The 24,143-nt window shown below is 39.1% G+C and overlaps 1 protein-coding gene across 2 annotated transcripts in view; it reads right to left on the bottom strand.

The window, feature by feature from the left end:
• The window catches only part of CHRM2 (cholinergic receptor muscarinic 2), a 146,457-nt gene that overhangs the window by 23,574 nt on the left and 98,740 nt on the right, over positions 1 to 24,143 (bottom strand). The window contains exon 3 of one of the 2 annotated variants that reach the window (XM_019452864.2): positions 13,847 to 13,912. The exons of the other annotated variant lie outside the window; for it this stretch is intronic. The gene's annotated coding sequence lies outside the window, so the exon portion shown is untranslated. The remainder of the gene's footprint in view (positions 1 to 13,846; positions 13,913 to 24,143) is intronic. 2 annotated transcript variants of the gene reach the window in all.

Below are 24,143 nucleotides of genomic sequence, written 5' to 3'. Positions count from 1 at the left end.
CCCCGTGTCGGGCTCTGTGCTGACAGCTCAGAGCCTGGAGCCTGCTTTGAATTCTGTGTCTTCCTCTCTCTCTGACCCTCTCCTACTCTCTCTCAAAAATAAACATTAAAAAATTTTTTTAAAAAAAGATAATCATGGACATTTTTCTATGACATTACATAATTTTCTAATGTATCATTTTAAGGGGTATATTATGTTTAGTTTTATAGCCATACTGTAATTTAATTAAATAATCCTCTATTTGTGACATATAAGTCATTGCCAATTTTCACTTTTTACTCTAGCATAGAATGGTGCAGTAAACTTCTTTGTACATCTTTTTTTTTTTCCCTTTTATAGATCTCTATTGCATTCTTAGGATAAATTTCTAGGGGCACCTGGATCAGTCAGTTAAGCATCCAACTTCATCTCAGGTCTTGATCTTGCAGTTTGTGAGTTTGAGCCCCGCGTCGGGGTCTGTGCTGGTGGCTCAGAGCCTGCAGCCTGCTTTGTATTCTGTGTCTCCCTCTCTCTCTGTACCCCTCCCCCACTCATGCTCTGTCTCTGTCTCTCAAAACTAAGTAAACATTAAGAAAATAAATTTTTTTTAAGGGTAAATTTCTAAAAGTTGCATCATTGGCCAAAATTATATACACTTGCTGTTGTTGACAGTAAATTCCCACCAGCAATGAATCACTGTTATTTTCCTATAGACATTAACAAAACTAAGAATTATCATTAAAAACTATAGTAAATCAGCTAAGTAAAATATCCTGTTTGAAATGTCAGCTATCATTTTATTGATTTGTTAAGTTTTATATTTTTTATCTTATTGACCACTAGCATTTTTTGTTTGCACTTTTTTCAGGGAAATTTTCGGATAAGTGTTGTATCTATTAAGATTTAACTTTAGGGCATCATATTCAAACATTCACACTTTCCCCACTCCAAATAAGTAAATGTTGGAGATAATATCCTTTAACTATTTCACATATTTTATACTTGAAACTATAATTTATGAGACTGTATTTTCAATAAGGTATGAAGAGATTTAATATTGATTTTTTTCCAAGTAGTTTAAAAATCACTGCGGAAACATTTATTGAACAACTTATACCTTCTCCACAAATTTGGAAAGATGATTTTATCATCTACTAAATATTTAAAAAATCCTAAATCTATCTCTGGGCCTTCCATTCTATTCCATCGTTTCGTCTGGTTTGTCCTGTAGCAGCAACATTATTTTTTCTACTTTAATTGTATAATATACTTAGAAATTCTAATTATAAATCCTATATATTTGTGTATTGTTTTTACTTATCTTTACTATATTTTCATGCTCTTTTAACATAAACATTAAAATATTTTGTAAACTCCTTTTCTTTACGGTATTTTTATTGGACTGTTATAAATTAATTTGTGAAGAGTTAACAACTGTCTAGGAGTAAGTCTTTGAACCAGGAATGTTCATCCATTCTAGTTTTCTCCTTTGTCCCTCTATGATTTCTTGTAGTTCTCTGCAAATATATCTGACATGAAAATTTACAGACCTGTTTGTATATGTATATTGCATAGATCTTGCTAAGACTGACCTTATTTTTAGTTGCACAGTGAATGGGATTTTTGACACTATATTTCTGTGATGTATAAAAATGTATATAATTCATATAGTCTATGAATTATCGTCTTTGGATTTGGCCACCTCTCCATAATGTATATAGAATACGTTTATGTGTGAAAGCTATTATTTTACATCTGGCCACTTTTTTTGTACACAGAATTCATATATTAATTACAAATTATGCTTATCTATTCATGAAGTTCATATTATTACGCAGCCTTCTCACCTATGAATAAGGGTTATCAGAAGAATTTGGTGACTATTATCTTGCCTCCATATTTATTCTGTGTAGAGCTGAAAGTTTTCCAAAAAAAAAAAAAGAAAAAAAGAATATAGCAAATAAATCTGCACAGTCCTTCCTGATTAAATCAACCGTCTCCCTCTATAATCAGTCCCACTCATAAGTTAGTTTTTATCCAAAAAATATAAGATACTTACAAATTAAAAAAATTCATATATGAAATAATACATTTGCTGTAATCACACATACCTTGAAAAATAATCTAATAATGATGACAATTATTTGAGTAAAGACAATAAAGCTAAGTACGTCTCATAGTTGGAAAGGAGCAGAAGGTACTGTGGGAAGTGACTACAGTCTAATGCAATAAATACCTCTGTTTTAAATAAGGAATTGATGTGGCTTGTTGTGCAGTCTAGAAAGGTTGAAATGGTTATTTTTGAAGCCAAAGAAATAACATTGATTAGTCTGCAATGCAAGAATACGTTGCAAATAACTTTCATACGGAATGAGCACTAAACGTCAGTAAACACAGGCACAATATTCACATAGGCTATGAATTATAGTCTTTGCACTTGGCCACCTCTCCAGAATGTATAGAGAGCATGTTTATATGTGAAAGCTTTTACTTTACATCTGGCCATTTTCTATGTACAAAGAATGCTTACATTATTGACTCTTTGAATCACCACTGATGTCTGAGCTCTGACACTTTTGACTGTAAAAATGACAGGTTTATTTTTGTCTTAGAATGTCCCCTCATTCTCCCCAAGGTCTGTCACTCTGTGATGGGGAGGTCAGTGAAGCGGTTGGAGCCCAGCAGCAGGTACACTCAGAGAGGCAGAGAGAGCATTTAGAATAGCAAGGTCCCGAGTTCACCTTTCATTATTAAGTCTTTGGCGATTACATGTCATTGCAACAATCCCAGCGGCACGCGGCCTTTAAACAAAGCTGTGGCAACGTCCTCACACCCGGTTTTCAGCATTGAGTCTGTGAGCTCACTTAACTGAATTTTTCACTTTTCGGTTGGCGGCTGTGATTTCTATGTGGACTGATTTTTGTGAGTGCTTTCTTCTTGAGGAAAAAGAGAATCAGGTGTGGAAAACATTCAGGGTCTTTTTTCCCCCTCAGGGTACTTATTCCCTCTGCTTACTTGTTCCCTATCATAGAACTTTGGCAGAAATGTTCTCTCTGTCTCTGTGTGTGTGTGTGTGTGTGTGTGTGTGTGAAAATACAGTTTTAACTTGCTCTATCAGTAAAAACACCAATGGACTGGGCTCACTATAAGTTCATCAGTATCTATCAAAACTGTGATGATAAATTTTATATGTCAACTTGGTTAGGCGATAGTACCCACTTATTTAGCCAAATATGAATCTAGATGTTTGCCACAAAGGTTGTCTGTAGATGTGGTTAACATCTACAGTTAGTTGAATTTAAGTAAAGAAGACCGCTCTCAATAATTCAGGCATGCCTCATCTAATCAGCTGATGCCTTAAGAGCAATAACTGAGATTTCCCAAAGAAGAAATTTTGCCTCAAAATGGCAGCAACTCCCTAAATTCTGTGAGATCTGAAACCATAAAAATCCTAGAAGAGAGCACAGGCAGTAACTTCTCTGATATCGGCCAGAGCAACATTTTTCTAGATAGGTCACCTGAGGCAAGGGAAACAAAAGCAAAAATAAACTACTGGGACTACATCAAAATCAAAAGCTTCTGCACAGTGAAGGAAACAATCAACAAAACTAAAAGGCAACCTAGTGAATGGAAGAATTTGCAAGTAACATTATCTGATAAAGGGTTAGTATCCAAAATACATAAAGAACTTTCACAACTCAACACCCAAAAAACAAATAGTCCAATTAAAAAATGGGCAGAAGACATGAACCGACTTTTCTCCAAAGAAGTCATACAGATGGCCAACAGACACATCAAAAGATGCTCAACATCACTGATCATCAGGGAAACGCAAACCAAAACCACAATGAGATACCAAAACTCACACCTGTCAGAATGGTTAAAATCAACAACACAAGAGACAATATGTGTTGGTGAGGATGTGGAGAAAAAGGAACCCTCGTGCACTGTTAGTGGGAATGCAAGGTGCAGTCACTGTGGAAAACAGTACGGAAGTTCCTCAAAAAGTTAAAAATAGAATCACCCTACGATCCAGCAATGACACTACTGGGTATGTACCCAAAGAATACAAAGACCCTAATCCAAAGGATACGTGCACCCCTATGTTTATGGCAGCATTATTTATAATAGCCAAGATATGGAAGCTGCCCGTTGATTGATGAATGGATAAAGAAAACGTGATATATATATATATATATATATATATATATATATATATATATCCAAAGGGTAGAATATATGTAACCCAAAAGGACCATAATTTTGAGTTTATGTAAGTAAACCATTATGATTTAATGAAAGTTGAGGCATAAAATACCTCAGGCCACAACAGCAGAGGCCTGGGTGACTTTGGAAGCATTCTTCCTATTTTTGTAAAACGCGATCTTAACTGCACAGCCACACAAACTGATGGATAGCAGAGAGGAGGTCAGTGGAGGGATGGGTTAGATAGGTGATGGGGACTAAGGAGTGTACTTGTCTTTTTTTTCTTTAATGTTTATTTATTACTGAGAGGCAGCGAGAGACAGAGCATGAACATGGGGGGAGGGGCAGAGAGAGAGGGAGACACAGAATCGGAAGCAGGCTCCAGGCTCCGAGCTGTCAGCACAGAGCCCGACGCGGGGCTCGAACTCACAAACCGTGAGATCATGACCTGAGCCGAAGCTGGACGCTTAACCGACTGAGCCACCCAGGCGCCCCAGGAGTGTACTTGTCTTTTTTTTTTTTATTTTTTATTTATTTATTTTTATTTATTTATTTATTTTTTTTATTTATTTTTGGGACAGAGAGAGACAGAGCATGAACGGGGGAGGGACAGAGAGAGAGGGAGACACAGAATCGGAAACAGGCTCCAGGCTCTGAGCCATCAGCCCAGAGCCTGACGCGGGGCTCGAACTCACGGACCGTGAGATCGCAGGAGTGTACTTGTCTTGATGAGCACTGGGTGATGCAGGGAAGTGCTGAATCACTATATCATACACCCAAAACTGATATATCACTGTATGTTAACTGACTGGAATTAAAACAAAAACTAAAAAAAAAAACAAAACAAACAAACCAAAACAAAGCAAAACACAACTGCAGCAGCTCCTGTCCAAGTCTTCAGCCTGCTGACCTGCTCTATAGATTTCAGACTTGCTGGTCCCATAATCACATGGGTCAATTCTTTCAAATGAACTTAAATAGATAAACAGATTGACAGATGAAGATAAACATTACATCCTTGGTCTCTGCGGCAGTCCTATTCTACGAAGTCCACACGAACGCTCAATTTGTAAATACTGACACACTACTCCTAGAGGAAATACAGGGTTAAGTTCCTATAAGCCTCCGGTCACAACATTTTTGTCAATTAGTCCATACATAACCACGTTTTATGCGTGCGTGTGTTTCTGTCTAAAGCCATCTTATTTAACATACATTGTTGATTTGCCACCATTGAATTCACAGCCGACAGCACTGTATTCATGCCTGAATGACGCCCGCTTAACACACATATTTTCTCCATATGGCACATCACAGCTTTCTGTGCTTATAAATATTAGACAGAAATTCAACATGATGCTTGAGGATCACTTTAAACAGCAAAATGGCTTTCAGAAAGCACAACAAAGTGAAACATGTGGCACTAAATGGACCACAAAAAGGACACAAGAAGACAGAGCATCACCTCCTTTGACCTCAGCTGGGAACATGTATGGCAGGCGACTCAAATTTTCATTGTCTTATGCATGTCTGGAAATGACCACGAAAACATCACGAGTGTCGATTTGAGGGTCACCATTAAACTTCAGCAAGTATGTGAATTCACATATATGGAATCCACACATAATGTATATCACATGTATACACATATCCACACATCCTCCTGGTTATGTTTTTCTGGAGAACCCTCACTGATACAATGACCGTATCAATACAACCCCCAAGAAGGGACACTTCTATTTATTAATTATGAATAATTGAGTCAGCATAGAAAAATGAAACTAAAGCCTCATGAAAAATATCAACATCATGCCCCATTTAACAGTAGAGCTTATTAGAATTAATTCGATCATTACAAACGTGTACCTGCATTAAGGCAATACAGAAAGAGATTGAGCCTGTGTTTATTACACTTCAACCTCTCATTTGGGGAAAAGATTTCAAGTTATTTGTTAGATATAAGTCCAAAGTCTTGGTTGTCAGCTTGCATTTGACCACTGAGATTACAGAACCCACTCACACTGGTTTGTGCCCGCGGATACTACACGTGCAAACTGATTTGTGTGGTCTCTTTCATTCCTTTGACCAGTTGTCAACTATGAGCACTGCATGGAAGTATTCGCTAAAAGTCTTCTGTGCTTTATATATGTGGCCTCACATGTATTATTATTATTATACATCAATTAGAACTTAAACATATATGTGTTGCTGTATATCTGTGATCTACAACTTTTTTAGCCAGAAATACAACTTTTTAAATGAGATTTTGCAGTGTCAGTCTTACTCTCTTCCTCATTCCCTCCTACCTGTCTCTTCCTTACAAATACGATAGCCTCTGGCACATGTTTATCTAGCCTCCTCCGCCCCCACAATCCCTCCTTTTTTGGGACTCAAATAAAGTTTGATGCTTCAGTAGTCAACAGATAAGGAGCAAGAGCCTACGAACCAACTGGAATAGAGGTTTGTTTTTCAACAGTGGGAAGAATGTCCCAGTTCAGAACATTCAGTGTTTAGACTCTCTTTCTGATAAGTTGAATCAACCGGATTTGGGATCGCAGCTCTGTCTTAACAAATATCTTGTCTCTGGTTGGTGGTTGGTCTCTTTAGGCTGAAGTTAATAAAATATCCTAACATGACAGCCTAGATTGATTGCTATGTTTAAAATCATAATAGCACCTGACGTTCAATTTGACCTGATACATCTATCTTTCCAAGCATTATTGTGACTTCAGAGCAATGGAAAGTTGTGTCGATAAAATGTTCTTATCTTAGCAACCATAGTTTGCCTTCGTGAGACAGTGTATTTGGTAAGTTCCCCTCACACGACATCGCTGAAATTGATTATGCATATAACTTTATCAGGTAGACATGGCAGAGGAAGAGTTTCCATCAGAGAAAAAGAAAACCAGGAGAAGACTGTAAATCTGTATAAATGTCTTCGATGTACTGCATTCCTCCAGACCTCTTGATGGTAGCTACAGAAAGCTAACCTAAGCCTGGCACTGTTCTGAAATGGAATAATTATAGTCCCCATCTCACCAATTTGCTGTAAAAACTAAATATGATCACGATAATGTGGAAGGGAGCAGTCTGAGCAAATTTAGAGAGGAAGAAATTGCAGTGCATCTAAGTTCAGTGGTGCTGGGAGTGCAAGATTGAGTCTGGGAGAGGTCAAAGGAGGTAGCTGAGAGTCAGAAAGAAGTTGACCTATGGAGCACTCACGTGCCCTGCTGAAGAGACTCAGACTTTATGCTATAGAGGGTGGTGACCTGATGAGAGGGTCCAGATAAAAGGCAGCCCAACGATTAAATGTGTATTTTAAGTAGATCTACGAGGCCACTGTGCAGGGGCTGGATTTGAAGAGACATGACCAGGAGCAGGGAGGCCAGTACCTGGATCACAGCAATGATCCACAGCAAAGAACAGACCCAGGGCAGGAAGTGTAGGGCCAGAAAAGAGATGATGGGCTTTAAAATGTGTGATTGAAATGAGGGAGGAAGAGAAGGGGTGGTCAGAGATAACATACGCATTTCTATCATTAGTGTGAACTCAAACAAGCAGAGGGACTTGAACTCCACACAAAAGGCTAATGAGACCACAGTATCACTGATGTGCATTTTTAGCATTGAGCCTGCAGGACACAACAGATTTTATTCTCATTAAGTAAACTGCTTCTCAATTAAGCATCTGGCTTTGTAAAGGTTTGCATTTACCATGTATCGCACAGAGAAAAAGTCCTTAGAGCCTCATGACCTAAAGTTTGAATTCCCTTTTGGTCACTAATCATTGTGTGACCTTGAATAAATCAACCAATTTAACCTTAATTTCTTTAAATATTAAATGGTAATAAAAAAGAGGAGATATATGAAGGCAAGATGCAGAAAGCAAAAGCGATAAAAGTAAATATTATTGAGTCCTTAATAATTCATTTACTCCAGCGTGGACTTACCCCTAACACGTATAGAAATAAATTGGTAAAATAGGGGGTCAATAGAGCACTGTGGTCAAGAGAATGAGGTCTCAGATCAGACCAATGAGGACAAGATCTTGGCTCAATCATATCCTAACTGTGTGACTTCCTCTGTTACACAATCTCTCCATGTCTTAAATTTCATTTTTATATAATGGGAAGAATGGCACAAGCTCCTAGGTCTGATAGGAAGACTATGTGAAATGATAAATGTAAAGTGCTTTGAATATTTCCTAAAACCTAATATGCACTGAATAGGTATTCTTTGTTATTATGAATACATCAATTTATGTCTCTTTATAATATGTGTATATACAGACACTTATTTGGTCAGCCCACATGAAGTTGCCAATACGCAGCCATTTTGAAAGACAAAAATGGTGATGACTTTTAGTTCAGTATCTGTCTATCTATCTATCTATCTATCTATAGATATACATATATATGCATATCTATATATATGATATTCTATAACAATATTCAATCTTACATGTATATATAAATGTATATTTATTTTAGTTACTTTATTGCTTCTCTTTTTGCACATCTTCTCAAGGAAACAATGGCTTTAGGACAGATTGGAATTAATTTGTCACTAAATTATGTGTGCCTACTCTGTTAAAATTGTAAGTGAAGCAGAAAAGAGTGTGGGCTGAAGTGGACAGTACCCCTGGAATCTAAGTTGGACCTGTGTAACCCCTGGACATGTTATTTAAGCTCCCCAGGCCTCAGTTACCTTCTCTACAAGATGCAGAAACTATACAATTAAGTATTAAATGAGATAATGCATACAGAGTACAGAGGCCAGAGGCCAAGCAGATAATGAGTACTCAAAAAATGATAGCTATTAGTACACAAATTGCTGATTGTTCACTAAAATTCCATTTTCTACTGAAAATGTCATGCAACCTACCTCCTTGCCTTCCCTGCCCTCTACCCTCCTCCCCTGACCTCTTCTTCCTCTTCTTCCCTCTTCTTTCCCTTTCCTTTAATTTATTTTCCTTTCTTAAAATTTTTTAAAGTTTATTTATTTATTTTCAGACAGAGAGAGAGAGAGAAAGAGGGAGAGAATGAGCAGGGGAGGGGCAGAGAGAGAGGGAGAGAGAGAACCCCAAGCAGGCTTGACGTGGGGCTCGATCCCACAAACTGGGAGATCATGACCTGAGCTGAAATCAGGAGTTAGACACTTAACCAAATGAGCCACCCAAGCACCCCAAATTTTCCTTCCTTTTAAATGATAAACCTATAACTGACTACATCTGAGTTTTTCTGGATCTATCCATCTCTCTATAGATCTATATAAACCTTTATCTATCTATAAATCTATAATATCTATAATCTACCTATCCATCTGGACCTTTCCCAGAATATAGCACATTATGTTTTGATTTTTTTTTTTTTTTTTTGAGTTTTCAGGGTGATGAGAAATCTGTGAATTTATTTTTGGGGGTATGATTTATATACACAATATTTCTTGTCATTCTAGAAGGGGAAAATAATACTAATCCAATTGTAATCTATGCGCCCTATTTTCCCCTCATTTGCTCGTAAAAAATATAACGAAATGTTGGAACTTTTGAGATCAATCAAGAGTGTTATACACAGTCCCTGTAAGAAAGAGTTGACCGAAGCCTGAATGTGCTTAAGAGTATGGCCCCAAAGAGGACAATTTGATTATGGCTAAAAAAGGAGGAATGCAAATTCAAGAGGCCAACCTTCTGGAAATGGTCATCAGTAGCCCTAACTGATGCATTCACGCCTATGTACAGTTTATCCAACTGCCCTGCCTCAGTCCATGAGCACAGCTGCGGTCACAGTGAAGTGCAGTGGCAAACGCACTCGCTTAAGAATCTTGGAGATTTTGTGTTTTCAGCTGCTAGGACCATGCTAGGTAAACACTGGGTGTGCAATAAACGGTGTTGAGGTCATCAAATGACTAGGAGGGACACTGGGCACAGCTTTAAGAGACGTTTTCCTCAGACCCATCTTCTGACCTCTCATTGGCAAGGTGGAAGGCGTGGGTGGAGATGTGTCTGAGGAAGTGTCTGAAGCAACAGAGGGAACCTCTGGACGGTTGTCTAAGGCAAAGGAAGGATGTTTTGAATGTGGGATGTCGCTGTTCTTTTTTTAAAGTTTATTTATTTTGAGAGGGAGAGAGCACGAGGAGGGGAGGGGCAGAGAGAATCCCAAGGAGGCTCCATGCTGTCAGTACAGAGCCAAATGCAGGACTCAAACTCATGAACTGTGAGATCATGACCTGAGCTGAAATCAAGAGGCAGATGCTTAAGTGACTGAGCCACCCGGGTGCCCCTGAATGTGGGCTGTGGCTGTTCTAACACAGTCCTGATACTGCTCTGAAGCAGGGCAGGAAAGGGGTTGCGAACGTGGACTTCAGGAAAAGGAGCACAGGAGACAGGAGGCAAAGAAAAAGAAAGAGAAATAAAAAAAAGAAAGAATACCTGAAGGCAATTAGAAACTGCATCTAAGGCACTGAAGGTGCATTTTCGTAAGCAGAAGAGAAAACCACTCTTGTTTGGTTTGTTCTGGTTTTGCCTGTTTGTTTTGGTTTTGCTCAATACAAGGGTGGGAGATATTTTTGCATTGGATTACAGGGAGAATTTAAGTTAATGAAAGAGTGAATATCCTAATGAATATCCCGAATTCAATACAGAATGAGTATAGTTCATACATAATCAGAGTGATTTTGAACAACATAAAACCTCCACTCACCCTACAATTTGGAAGCGTCCCTGCAAGGGAACCATTAAGGGAAGCCCAGACAATGTATTATAAGGTGCTCCTGACTGAACCTGATCAAGAACAGAGCTGCCCAGGGGTTGAGGAAAGCATTAGTGACATGTTCTTAGCTGAATATCTCTGGGCATTCAGAACCAAATTTTTAACAAGATATATGCATGGTCAAAATTATGATCAGGCAGATCATGAGAGGGCAAATACAGCTAATCCAAATGGGCCAAAGACGAATGAACTAAAAAGTTGAGAAGGAAGGAGATCTGTGTCTGGCAGGCAGCAAAAGCAGGTTACCATGAATTGAACTCACCTGTCATCATGATCTTGTGGAATCGGTATATGTTCTCTGCTTTTCTTTGCTCTTAAGTTGGGAGTGAGAGCTTATAGCTTAGAATATGTTGATAATAGGACCGAGTCCATATGCATGTAGCTTAGACTTTTTGGAGAATGAATCACAGAGGAGGAAAGTATCCGTATAAATAACCCAGGCTTCGGAGAGAAAAAAATGGAGTAACTGGAGAAGTGAAAAAGGTAGGCTATTTCATACTTTTTTTAAAAAAATCTCCCAAGTAAGAAAGCACTTTGGTATTTCCACAGACGTGGATTCAACTTAAAAAATAGTCATGGGGTTGGTTCAGGGCTCCTCTCCACTTCTATCACTGCCTAAATGAGTCATAAATCATTTGACTGTATTTTCATCTATTTCTGGAATGGCAAAGGGATGAGCTACTTGAAGTGGTTATTGAGGATCCATCCATTTATATCAAAGAGAAAAAATATGAGATCCACCAGATCCCCTCCCAACCCTTTGCGCTATGGAAAAGCTATTCGATTTTGCTGGCCTCACTCATCAGTTAAAAATGACCTCAGTGCGAAAGCTGGTCTTTGCCAAATGAATATGGAAAATATTGACGTAACCGCACGTTCTTCATCCAAAGAGAGCCGCAGAGCAATTGAGTTCCCTGTAACTCAGCAAATCTACCTTACCATTGGTCCTTGCCAGAGAACTTAAGAAAATGCTCACGTTACAATATATCCTGAGCATAGAGATAAAATTTAGGCTCCAGGGAACTGTCTCTAAGATGCCCATCTAGCTTCTTCCTTGGAATCATTCTTGAAAGACCGAAATGCAATCCTGTCTTAAGTTGATACCAACTTCGTTGGTTTCTTTGACGTCATGATTCAGGATTCTTGCAGATACCAGAGGTGCCTTTCAAACATAATTATAGCAATATCTAAAATCCTAGTGACTGGTCAAAAAATAATATGGTTGGAATGCGCATGTTCGGATGTCTGCAGATTTTCAACTCAACACTAGGTGTTAAAAATTTGGAATCCGGCTTCCAACCCCTGACCATGATGCTAAGCAAGTAGTTACAAAGTTTGTCCTATGGAATACAAGTTCCGTGATTTGCTAAAGAATATTCTGCGCAACAAACCATTTCCCTGTCAAGTTGGGAAAAGTTGCATCCTCAACTCTTCTTTTGGTGAGTCCCTATTTACACTGGTGTATTAAAAATGCTGCAGTAAAGAAGCCATTAATTTAGATTATTTCGGTATTTCTCAAAATCATTTCACCAGAGAACATTTCGGCTCATAGGATACATATTAACATCTTATTAAAAATATGCCACAGACCACAGTTTGGGAACACTTGCTAACGGAATCAAGAAATCGATGGGATGTTCAAATTAGAATAAGTGAAGTTTCCTGGACATCCCAGTAATTCTTGTACCTCCTTACATTTGTACATACTGTTCCTTCTCCCAGAATGACAGTCTATCATTAGGAATCCACCTGCCCCCCCCTCCCCAGCCCCATCCCTATGTTGGGTGAGATCTTTCAAGTCCCAGCTTAAAAGCAACTTCCTATGGGGAGCCTTTCCTGATACTTCGAGACTGCGTGGGGTGTCTCTCTTCTGATATTTCTTAACACTGTGACCTAGCTCCACATTAGCATTTAACAAGCCTTCTTACTTTTTTTATTTGAAGGGATTGGCTGCACTTTTTCCCGATTGTAAACCGTAGTGCCTCTCCTAAGAACCTGTATACGGAATTGATAAATAAATATTTGAGAAACAGAGGAGTAGGAAAAACAAAAACTGTTCCAGGGAAGCAGATCCTCAGAGACACTGAACGGATCAGGAGGAGACACAGTAAGATCCCAGAGAGGTTGAGGGAATCAGAGGAAACCACAGCTTCCCTTTACCATTAGAAATTTATCCCAGAGAGAATGGCTATCAGGTAACCACTAAAATGATGGAATTGGTTCTAGGGGACATTAAACTCTTGTTCATGTGGACAAGACAGCCCCGGGGATAATTTATTCACAAGTTCCTTACTAATCTGCTTTAGAGGGAAGCCATGTGGAGAGCTTCTCTTGGATTCCAAAGCAAACAGATGTTCTGTCTCCCACAATGATGCTGAGCTACTTATATTTCCCCCCCCTCGGAGCCAATAGTAGTACATAGTACAATAGGAATTTTATGCATTTTCATGGAAAAGCAACTACACCATTTACATAGTCAATAGACTGCAACATTTCTAGAAACAAAGCTCTATGAATGGAATTGCGGAAGTGATGTCCTTGAGGGAAGATGCTACCGCTCTAGGCTTCAGTTACAGAATTAGGGGCATTGTTCCAGGATCCAAGTGGATGCAGGGCTGGTGGTGAGATCCATCTCTGCAACCGGGCTGAAAGGTTTCTCCCTTCAAACAAGCTTCCGTTTGACTCGAATAAAGCACGGTTTGCTCTGAGTAAAGGTAAAAGTGAAGGCTCACATATGGACCTCCTCTGTAGCCACTAAAGCTCAGTGCCTCACCACCTCAGGACTGATGTATGATCATACAGGCTCCTAAGGGGTTCCTCAGCTTCCGCTTTCCCCTTCATTCTGTCTTACAAATAACAAACTCGCCGCCAGACTGTGCCTGGTTCACAGACCTGCTCTCTCACGTGCTACTTGTGGCATTTGTGCAGGTTCCCTGGCCGTTTTCTCAGGTCACAAATCTGGAAAATAGGGACGATGATAAGATCATCTACATCATCGGGCATGACGATCAAGATTCAATTAGTTATTAAGTGTCTGGCATGCATAACAATAAGCAGTCACTAAATGCTAGCTATTATTAATTTCATTAGTATTAAAAAAATTTTTTTTTAACATTTATTTTTGAGACAGAGAGAGAGAGCATGAACAGGGGAGGGTCAGAGAGAGAGGGAGACACAGAATCTGAAGCAGGCTCCAGGTTCCGAGCCATCAGCACAGAGCCGGAGGCGGGGCTCGAACCCACGGACCGCGAGATCATGACCCGAGCCGAAGTCAGACGCTTAACTGATTAAGCTACCTAGGCGCTCCTAAATATTACATGTTTAAAAGGCAGACCTCTCAGCTAATAGAAACTGATCTCTTTTTTTTTTTAATTTTTTTTTAACGTTTATTTATTTTTGAGACAGAGAGAGACAGAGCATGAACGGGGGAGGGTCAGAGAGAGAGGGAGACACAGAATCTGAAACAGACTCCAGGCTCCGAGCCATCAGCACAGAGCCTGACGCGGGTTTCGAACCCACGGACTGCGAGATCATGAGCCGAGCCGAAGTCGGACGCTTAACCGACTGAGCCACCCAGGCGCCCCTCAATAGTATTAATAATGTTAATAGTGTATCAGTCACAAAGCAGTATGCCACTCACTCCTCCTACTGAAAACCTTTTAGGATCTTCCCACGTCCAAACTCCTACCATTAAAAATACCCAACTCATGTAATACGTTACATCCTACTCGTCCTTGATACTCAGTCTAAAGTTCGGCCTGAAGATCTCCTACGTATACCCCAAACCATACTTAGCTCTTAGCCCAACCTTGAGATCGTTGTACTTAATGGTTCCCTTTTTGTAATATAACCTTTCTTCTTTTTAACTAGTGGATTTCTAACTTTCCTTCAGGGTCTTTTCCAATGGGACTTCCCTGGCAAGATCATTCTCCCGTCTCTTTGGTCACGATACTGCATCTTGTGAAACAAACAAGACGACACTGAGTCACGCAACCACACAGGCGTGCACGCGCTCACACGCCCAAGTACTGATGTACATTTCACACAGACGTATCTCAACCCATCCACCTCGAAACTATGAACAAGGACACCATTAATCTTGAGAATATTAGAACTTCCTGATCTGCCCACGGTATTGTTGGAAACGATGATACACAACCCGCTCTATTTTCTTGTTCTGTTCTGTTAGTTGGCTCTTGTGTTACAGGCACTAATCTTACATGCTTTTTTTCCCAAACACTGCACCAACTGACAAAAATGAAGCCTAAGGAAGAGACAAAATAAATGGAAATATTACAGCACTCCTAGTAAAGGAGAAACTATCTCTCCTTTGTTATTATAGGCCTTGTTTGAAAACAGTGAAAAATGACATTTTAATATCTGAGAATGCTGCTATGATTATTTTATTGTTAGACTTGATTTTGTTTTATTGGGGCACTCTACATTAATTTTTCCCAACCTAAAAAGTGAAATCTTACTCTCTGACTCCTCCCCCATCTTCTCTGAAAATAATTACTAATTAGCTCCTTTCTTTTTTCTTCCCTCCTCTGTCCTATCTGTGATAGAGAATTTATGTATCTTTCCAGTTAGACGTAGAATTTTATTTGGGAAAGGGTTGTGGGCCATTTACCCGACTTTTTCAGAGTAAGGGGAAGAGGGTTTCTTCTATGGGAGTCAAGTGACCCTCTGGAACACAAGTCAGAAACAAGACAGTGAGTTCTAAGTCAATTAGGAAAATAATTTTCCTTACAGAGTGCTGTATGTACTACTTTCTGATATCTCAGCTTACATCCTGACACCTTCTATGAGGAGTCGTCTTCAAATACGGCTCACTCCTATGAGCTTTAAAGAACTTCTTTCTGAAGCTGCATAGTTTAGCAACTAATTATACATTGTCTTGCATTGTTCAGTCCCGTATTATAAGCCAGAAACCTGGAAATCATCCTTAAATCTTCCCACATTAAAAACAAAAATTAACTCCTTAAGATACTAGGTATTTTATGCCCTGTGTATTAGTCACCACCCCTGCATTATCACCACCACTACATTAGCTTAGAGTCTCATCATCAGTTCTCACCCTAAAGGCTCCCCAACGGGTCTCCCTGCATCCAGTCTGACTCAAATATATCCTCTACTCCATGGTTTTTCTAACTTACCAAGTTAATTGTGCCAATCTGCTGTTGGAAATTCATCGAGGGAGAATAAAACCCCAACATGGACCGTCCTACAAGACCTTTCATGCAATGGCTCTTGCCCGATGGCCTAGCCTCATCTCAAGTCAATACTATCTCCTCCCATGCTACACTCTTAACAGAATAATACACTACAGCAACACTGAAGTAGCTAAAGATACTGTAAGAAGGCAGCCGCACTCAAGCTGCTCTGTTGTTATGCATTCTGCTCTTTCTCTTTGAATGCTTAATCTTCCCCTCCAAGTCTTAGCTAAAGTGTTTCCTCCTCAGATAAAGCCTCCCTTGACCACTCTAGTGAAACTTAGATTTTTTTTCCTCTCATTTCCAGGACATTTTACGTATTTGCATTCTAACAGATTTCTTGCTATGCAACAGCGTTTGCAATTCCACCGTCTCAATTAGCGTGGGGACAAGCACTGCATTTCTTCTTGGCACAGCATCTAGGACACAGAAGGTATTCAACAAATATGTATAGGATAAATGAATATCATACCTGTGACCTAAATACACTGACTTGAAACAGAGGCCATGATACCCCCCCTCAGCGCCAATATTAGTGCTGAGTGTTTGGGAGAAGCTTATTAAGTACATTCCGGTAAAGACACTGATTTATTCAGGTCATAAGACATCCTTCAATTTTATCTCTTATATTTATCATGGGCTCTCCCATATAAAAAATTAATAAAAGTATGAGCGTGCAATGCTAAAGACAGAGTAAATGGCAGTATTACTAAAAGTTTTATTCTCAAGAAAGGTAATGTAATGATTTTCCACTCTCGAGAATCAGACAAATAGTATGATAGTGATTATAAATTAGTTGCTGTAGTGTTAGACTTTTAAATTATTGTCATATTTTTTCTCTATTATTCTACAATGGGAACAAACCATCCTAAGAACTGTGAGTTCTTTAGAAGGCAGACCAACAAAGAGACACCACTACCAACACCACCACCATCAAATAACCACCATCACCACCACCACAACCACCATTACCACCACTGTTATCACCACCCCCTCAACCACCACTGTCATCACCACTGCCACCATCACCTGCTACCTTCATCACCGCCACTACACCCTTCATCAATAATTCAAACACTGGCTGCCAGCATATGCTAAAGTCCAGCCCAATTCATGCAAAGCTGAGTTCCCATTTGGCAGAACTATCAGCCATATTTTTTTTTCTCTCACAAGAAATTAAATCTGAGAAAATGCTAGAGGGAATGGAATCACTGGCCTGGAAAAGCAGAATTTTTGGCAAGCGGCAAACCATTATGTCACTGACAGAAGGAGAAAGAATAAATAATGGAAGTGCCACAGGCTATTGTTTCTGGAAATAAGATATATAAAGTAATAGGCGTTGTTATCCTCCAGGTTGGACAAAACAAGGCAGAGATTCAAAGGAGGACAGATGAGACAGGCCTAAAATGAACACAGATACCAGAAGCTTCCCTCAAGGTGGAAGTAGGAGAGGTTTAAGGAATAAATAAGGATTTTATTCTCACGTAAAGACAATAATTCCTTTTGCTTTATCTGCAAGTGGATTTATGTGCTTCTGAAAGATGGCCTTTATTGAACTTTAGGAAAGAAGCCAGGGTAAAACAGAGTCGTGTTGACATTCTCCAAAAGGACTGTGTTTCTTTTCCTCTAAGGCCCAGTATGTAGAATGTCCAAATATCAGATCAATCAGGAACAGGACAGTCAAACCATTTTGCCCTTTTTAGAATCATGGAAACAGAGCATCAGTTTTCAAATAGTTAAACAGAGAGTTTGCAGGTTTTACCACTGGTTCCTCTTTCAGAGATTAACACCAAAAATACAGATGCAAGTAGTGGATGCAGGGGAAGGAAATGAAGGAAAAAAAAAGATCCTTTGCTTGTAAGGAACTCAAGATTCTTTTAGTTTGTCCTTTGGTTCTAATGCAGAACTTTATCAAAGTCATAAAAGAAAGATAGGCATCACCAATTGCTTCTTGTCAAAAGTAAATCTATCCTCTTCTATTTTATATTTTTTCCCCTGGGTCTTTTTAACTACAGTCTTTTCTGTCATATTTTCCCCAAGCTTCTTCAGCATACCTTTAAGTTATTCACCTAGATACAGTGAAGTCATGGGGTCTAGACTATGAGATACAGTTAAAACAGTGCTGGAATGGGGTAGGACCCAACAGAGTCCAAATCTAGGTTGGCTACTCTCTGACCTTCTACGGACTTCTGTTCTATCATCTAGAAAATGAACAAGTTAGTCTAGATGATCTTTGAGATCTGCTCCTAATTCTAATTTTCCCAGCTTCTATGCTGGCAGATTTCGGCAAATGTCTTGAGAAACAATTCATTCAACGTTCAATATTTTTTCAGTGCTCATTATTGCCTGACACTGGGTTATGTTTAAAGTGAACCAAGGAGATGGAGAAGAAGAGTAATTAAGTTTTCTTGCTTAATTATTCCAGTTATTTTCCTCACATCTTTTGAAAGTTAAGGAAGCTAGAAGAACATTATATTCACCTTTCCTCTCTGGTTTCCAAAAGAAACAGGAAGGAAAGATGGTGATCTTGGGCTTATGGCACAACTGACATTTCTGAGAGTCACCAGTGGGGCAGGCGAGGAAGGCAATCTAACCGTAAAGTTATAAAGAAAAAGGTAAAAAGAGAAAAGGCCTTTTTCTCTAAGATATTTACACAGGAGTTTTAGGAAGAGTCAAACATTTTGAGACACAGATCACATGGTGGAGAATTATAGTTAGCCTGCCAGCACAAAACAGGTGGTCACTAAATGTTGCTGAATGAGTGAAGGTGAATCGAACCAAAAATTATTTTTTTGAGATGTATGTGCTCATTCCAAAAAGTCTAAGACACAGTCTCTACATTTAACAAGAATTACAATGCAGTCAGGGAAGAATTATACACCCCCCGCAACCACACTGTCACATGAAGGTCAAATAAAATACAGAGTTGAGACTGTCTAAGTAAATAATAATAAACTAAAGATGGGTAGGATACAAAAAATAGGGGAGGGCATATCTTGCAAGGGAGTCATGGCAAAAGAGTAAATGAACAGATTTAGTTGTAGAAGAATTAAGTAAAGGAGATAAAGAAATAAAACTAGAAATACAGTTTGGAAGCAAACCATAAAGATACACTTTGATATGAACTGAATATGTGTCCTCTGTCCCACCCAACTTCCTATGTTGAAGCCTCATCCCCCAAGTAATGGCATTTGAGATGAGGCCTAGGGGCCTTCATACCTCACTATGGGATTAGTGCCCTTATACGAAGAAACACCAGAGAGTTTGTCCTCTCTCTGCAAGTTAGGAAGAGAATCATCAGCAACCAAATCGATGGGCACCTTGCTCTTGGAAGTCCCAGCCTCCAAAACTGTGCGGAAAATACTGTCTATTGTTTGAGCCATCCAATCTATATGGTACTTTGTTACAGCATCCCAAGTTGATTTCATCCGATAGCTCGTGGGAAACATTTGTTTTGAGACAGTGGTTTTGGGAAGATAGCAATAATTAAAGTAGCACTTTGAAAGATTAATGGGCTAAAAGGGTGCATGTGAGTTTACGAGAAATAAGGACACCCCAAACAGAAGGAAGATAAACTGGTGGCTGTGCCCCGTTAGAAGCCTCTTGTAAGAATGAAAGGGGATTATGTAATATTTGTGGGAACCAGAACACAAAAGAAAGCACTGAGCAGGCAAGAGAGAAAGGCCTAGTCACAAAACAATACATAAAACCTGATGGGTGGTTCAGGGATGAAGTTACTGGAATCAAGTGGGACACCTGAGATGGATGCTTTCAGTGTCCACAGCTGAGCCAGGTCCAGAGTCAAAATTGGATAAGCGGTGGGTCAAGAGTTTGGAGGCACATGGAAATCACAGTTCAAGGCAAAGTAGCAATGAGGCAGATACTCAGGAGTCAGATGGATCCAAGGGGAGAAACAAACTTCAGTCTAGGGCCAGACAGAACCCAAAGAAACAGACAACTTGGGATTGGAAAATTAGAAGGCACTGATAGATAGATAAATGTTCTATTGTTTAAAATATTCATGAAAAGTCATCCCTCAGTTGCTGTTTGAACGTTTCTAGTGCTAGGAATTTTTCAAGTATGGAAGTAGCTCATTCTACTTTTGGTACAGGCCTAATTATTAAGAAGTTATTCTTTATTCTAAAATAAAGTCCACCACCTGTTCTTAAGGAAAAAAAATGACCGTAGGTCTGTTTTCTGCAAATATTTAAAATGTTTAACTTCTACATAACATCCCCTCAGATAACTCAAGCTGACGATCTTGTCTCTTTCTAAGCGAAATATCTCTGCTTCCTTCAAACATTCCTCATATATCTTAGATTCTCTATTATTATACATAGAACTGAATATAATATTCAAATAGGCTCTGATAAGTATGATTATTACTGCTCTTCTCCTGAGCACAATATTTCCATTAATTTTCATCTGATCGATCATATGATGCATTGGGTGTTATTGGTTTATGTTAATGGATACTGGATCAAGTTAGAGCAAAGAACATGATGTTTATCCTTCTTCTCAAATTCCCATGCTGTAACATAAATGTGTGTGTGTGTGAAAGAAATTCATAGCAGAGCTAGAAAGCTATTGGTAGTTCCAGAATTTTACAAAATTCTTAAAGGATACAAATATTTGGGATCATATCATCAAAGAAAGGAAATCACAGGATAAGATTACTCAGAGTGTAAGTGTAGTTTCAGGGAAACTCTAAGCTCACAGCATGGATGCAGGGAATGAAAAGGGGTCCAGGAATAGAAAGGGAGAAGGTTAGGACAAAAGTCTACCAGAAATGACAGAAACAGAGTACAGAAATAACATAAGGAAGGAAGTAATAAAAGAAAACCAGAAGATTTGTAGATCTAAATAAAGTTTCAGTCCTTAAGTTGGAAGGCACTGATGTGTGTTACGAAGGATGTATTTGTAGTCAACTTGTAAAATGTGCAGCTTTTCTTTATATAAATTAAGCCAGATCTACTTGCCTGCACATAGACTGCTGATATTTTGAACCAAGTCTTGGTTTAATTTGTTTATTGTTCCATATTGTCAAGATCTTTTTAAATTCTGACTACGATACCCATTTGCTTTTCCTTCCTTATTTGCATTATTCACAAATCTACTAACCACGCCCACCTTGTCATCAATGCGTTGATACAACGTTAACAGGCAAAATTTCGCAACGTTCTAATTGGAGATGTGAACCTTTAAGGCCCCTCCAAGGAGTAATTAATTAATCGCTTCTGCATAAAAGTGTTCAATCAGTTTTGGGCTGCACTTTACCTTCCCTACCTTCCACAGCCACAGACACAGGTCCTGAAAAATGGTGCCAAATGGCTACTTATGATCAAAATGTACAAGATGTCTGATGTTCTTTTCTTATATCTGTTCAGAAAACTTAATGAAGCTTTTATTTATAGTCTTATGAATTCATGACTGTTCCCAGTCATCACAGGGCCCTAATTTTCACATGTGCATTAAGTCACCAGTCTACACGTAAAGCTTGCTCCTGACGGACAGCAAGTTCACCAGCGGGGTAAGTTCTTAAATTCTTCTTTTGCTGCTTGGTGAAATCTTGAGCTAACGTTTTCATCTTCCTGGTGTTACGACACTCCTTTCATCCTACAGCACCGCTCAAGAACTTTTGACACTGATTCCACAAACGCATCAATAAATTATATTTTAGTACCTAGATTTAGTTTCAACTCCAAACAAAATTAAAATAGCGGGGGCCAGGTCCTGAGTGTATACAGTCTGTGCGATGAAAGCAAAGTACAGATCGGTTGAGTGTGCTGCCATTTGTCTCAAAAGCACAAGCAATTTTTATGCAAAGTTCAGAACTTGTGCAGAATTATATACAGAATCTTTTGCAATGGTTGCCTCTCTGGAGGGAAACTGAGAGGACAATAGGCTGGCGTGCAAATGCAGGCAAAATACTGTGTGACAACATGAACCTTTCCAATGTCTATCATGTGTATCTATTCCTTATTCAAAGGAATGTTTTAAACTGAAAACAAAAAATCTCTACTGACTCCCAGGTCTTTGGACTTTGGGAACCAATAAAACTTAAAAATAGGAGCTAACATAACATTGCTAATTTTTTATTTTGCGACACAAGGATAACTAACCCATGCCGTCAGCATCATTTCATTAAAACAGAAACAAAAGTATGTGAAACCGGAAAACAAACAAACAAATGATGAAAGTAATATCAGAATAAGAAGCTCTGTTAGAGTTTTAGAAAATAAGTTCAACTGAATTGTTTTATTATTATCATTTTGTAGAAGACAAACATTTAGAAGCCAGTGATTCAAACCAGAAGACTTTCTCAGGCTAACTTGTCCTTCTTTGGCATCAATTATTCTTCTGCCCTTTCTGGTTTGCCATATATTCTCCTTAGAAAAATGTGGAAGCAAAACAGTATTTTTGGAGTTCTACTTCCCTTTGGTAATCTGAAAATTATACAGTATTCTAAAAGTCAGGGGACCTAGCTTCTCCTCGAGCTTCCTCAAAATAAAGGCTTCAGGTTGTTTTTGCCACCCATTTTCACCCTTTTTTTCCCCCCACATCTTAGTTCATTTAGGTATTTTCCCTCCATATACTACTCCAATGATTCCAACATGCCATTGTTTTGTATTCATCTTGGTCTTTGTGTCTCACGTCCCAGTTCGTATATGTATCGTAAGGTTCCCTTTAACACATGAACCCACTGTAATAACTGTCTGTGGCTGGACACGGGGGGCTGATTCCACTGTCATATGGGCTCAGATGAAAGTTCCTTTTGCATTCATTTGGGTGTCTGTAGGAGCTTCTCTTTCTTTTTAATTTCTCTTTTAATTAGACTGTCCTCGTTTCATTTGTTGGACCCCTCCATTTATTTTGAACTATTTCTTCTTGTCGAGTAGCTGGACATGCAATTTTACTGCTGCTTCCTCTTCTGTTTTGACATTTCCTTTGCTCATTAAAATGGCACAGCCTCTCCCTCTGCCAATTTCTTTTTGCTTTTGTGTCACCGATCAGTGTGCCTTGGCCAATGAGAAGTAAATCCAGAGGAGCCAGTCCATTCTCCACTTCTTCAACTCCTGAACTCTGCAGGTGACAGTAAAACAAGACATTTCCTTTCAGATGGCTTCCATTTGGCAAAAATTGAGTCGTAACTGATATGGAGATGTTTGAATTCCTTCGTTCTTAATATATGCTGTTTCTGTAGCAGTGTGGACACCTGGATTAAGAAAGCACTTTGACCATGTGGTCTGTATAAACCATCGTAAACACTACTGCTTCTGTTTCGCTATTCATTTGTCATCGTTTCAAAGCTCACCATACTGCCGGGTGCCTGGGTGGCTCCGTCAGCTTGGTTAAGTGTCCGACTCTTGATTTCGGATCAGGTGAGGATCTCCCGTTTCTCGAGTTCGAGCCCCGCATTGGGCTCTGTGCTGACAGCACAGAGCCTGCTTGGGATTCTTTCTCTCCCTCTCTCTCTCTGCTCCTCCCCTACTTGCTCTCTCACTTTCAAAATAAATAAAACAAAACTTAAAAAAAAAATTCACTGCCTCTCTGCATTAATTTATAGATTTCTATACTTTAAAATTTTTTTTAATGTTTATTTATTTTTGAGACAGAGAGAGACAGAGCATGAACGGGGGAGGGGCAGAGAGAGATAGGGAGACACAGAATCGGAAGCAGGCTCCAGGCTCTGAGCCATCAGCCCAGAGCCCAACACGGGGCTTGAACTCACGGACCGCGAGATCGTAACCTGAGCTGAAGTCGGACGCTTAACCGACTGAGCCACCCAGGCGCCCCTAGATTTCTATACTTTAATATAATTCTTTGTTTTAGAGATGTAACTGACAAATTCTTTTTGTTTGTGGAGCTATAACTGATATACAACATTATATTAGCTTCATAATACATGTATGTATATTAGACATACAACATCATGATTCAATATCATACATCAGCATCATAATAATTCAATATCA

The sequence above is a fragment of the Panthera pardus genome, unplaced genomic scaffold (genome assembly GCF_024362965.1).
Source record: "Panthera pardus isolate Hobbes unplaced genomic scaffold, ASM2436296v1 HiC_scaffold_8, whole genome shotgun sequence".
Classification (NCBI taxonomy): domain Eukaryota; kingdom Metazoa; phylum Chordata; class Mammalia; order Carnivora; family Felidae; genus Panthera; species Panthera pardus.
Note: the sequence above shows the minus strand (reverse complement) of the source record. Positions and strands in the feature narration are given on the sequence as shown.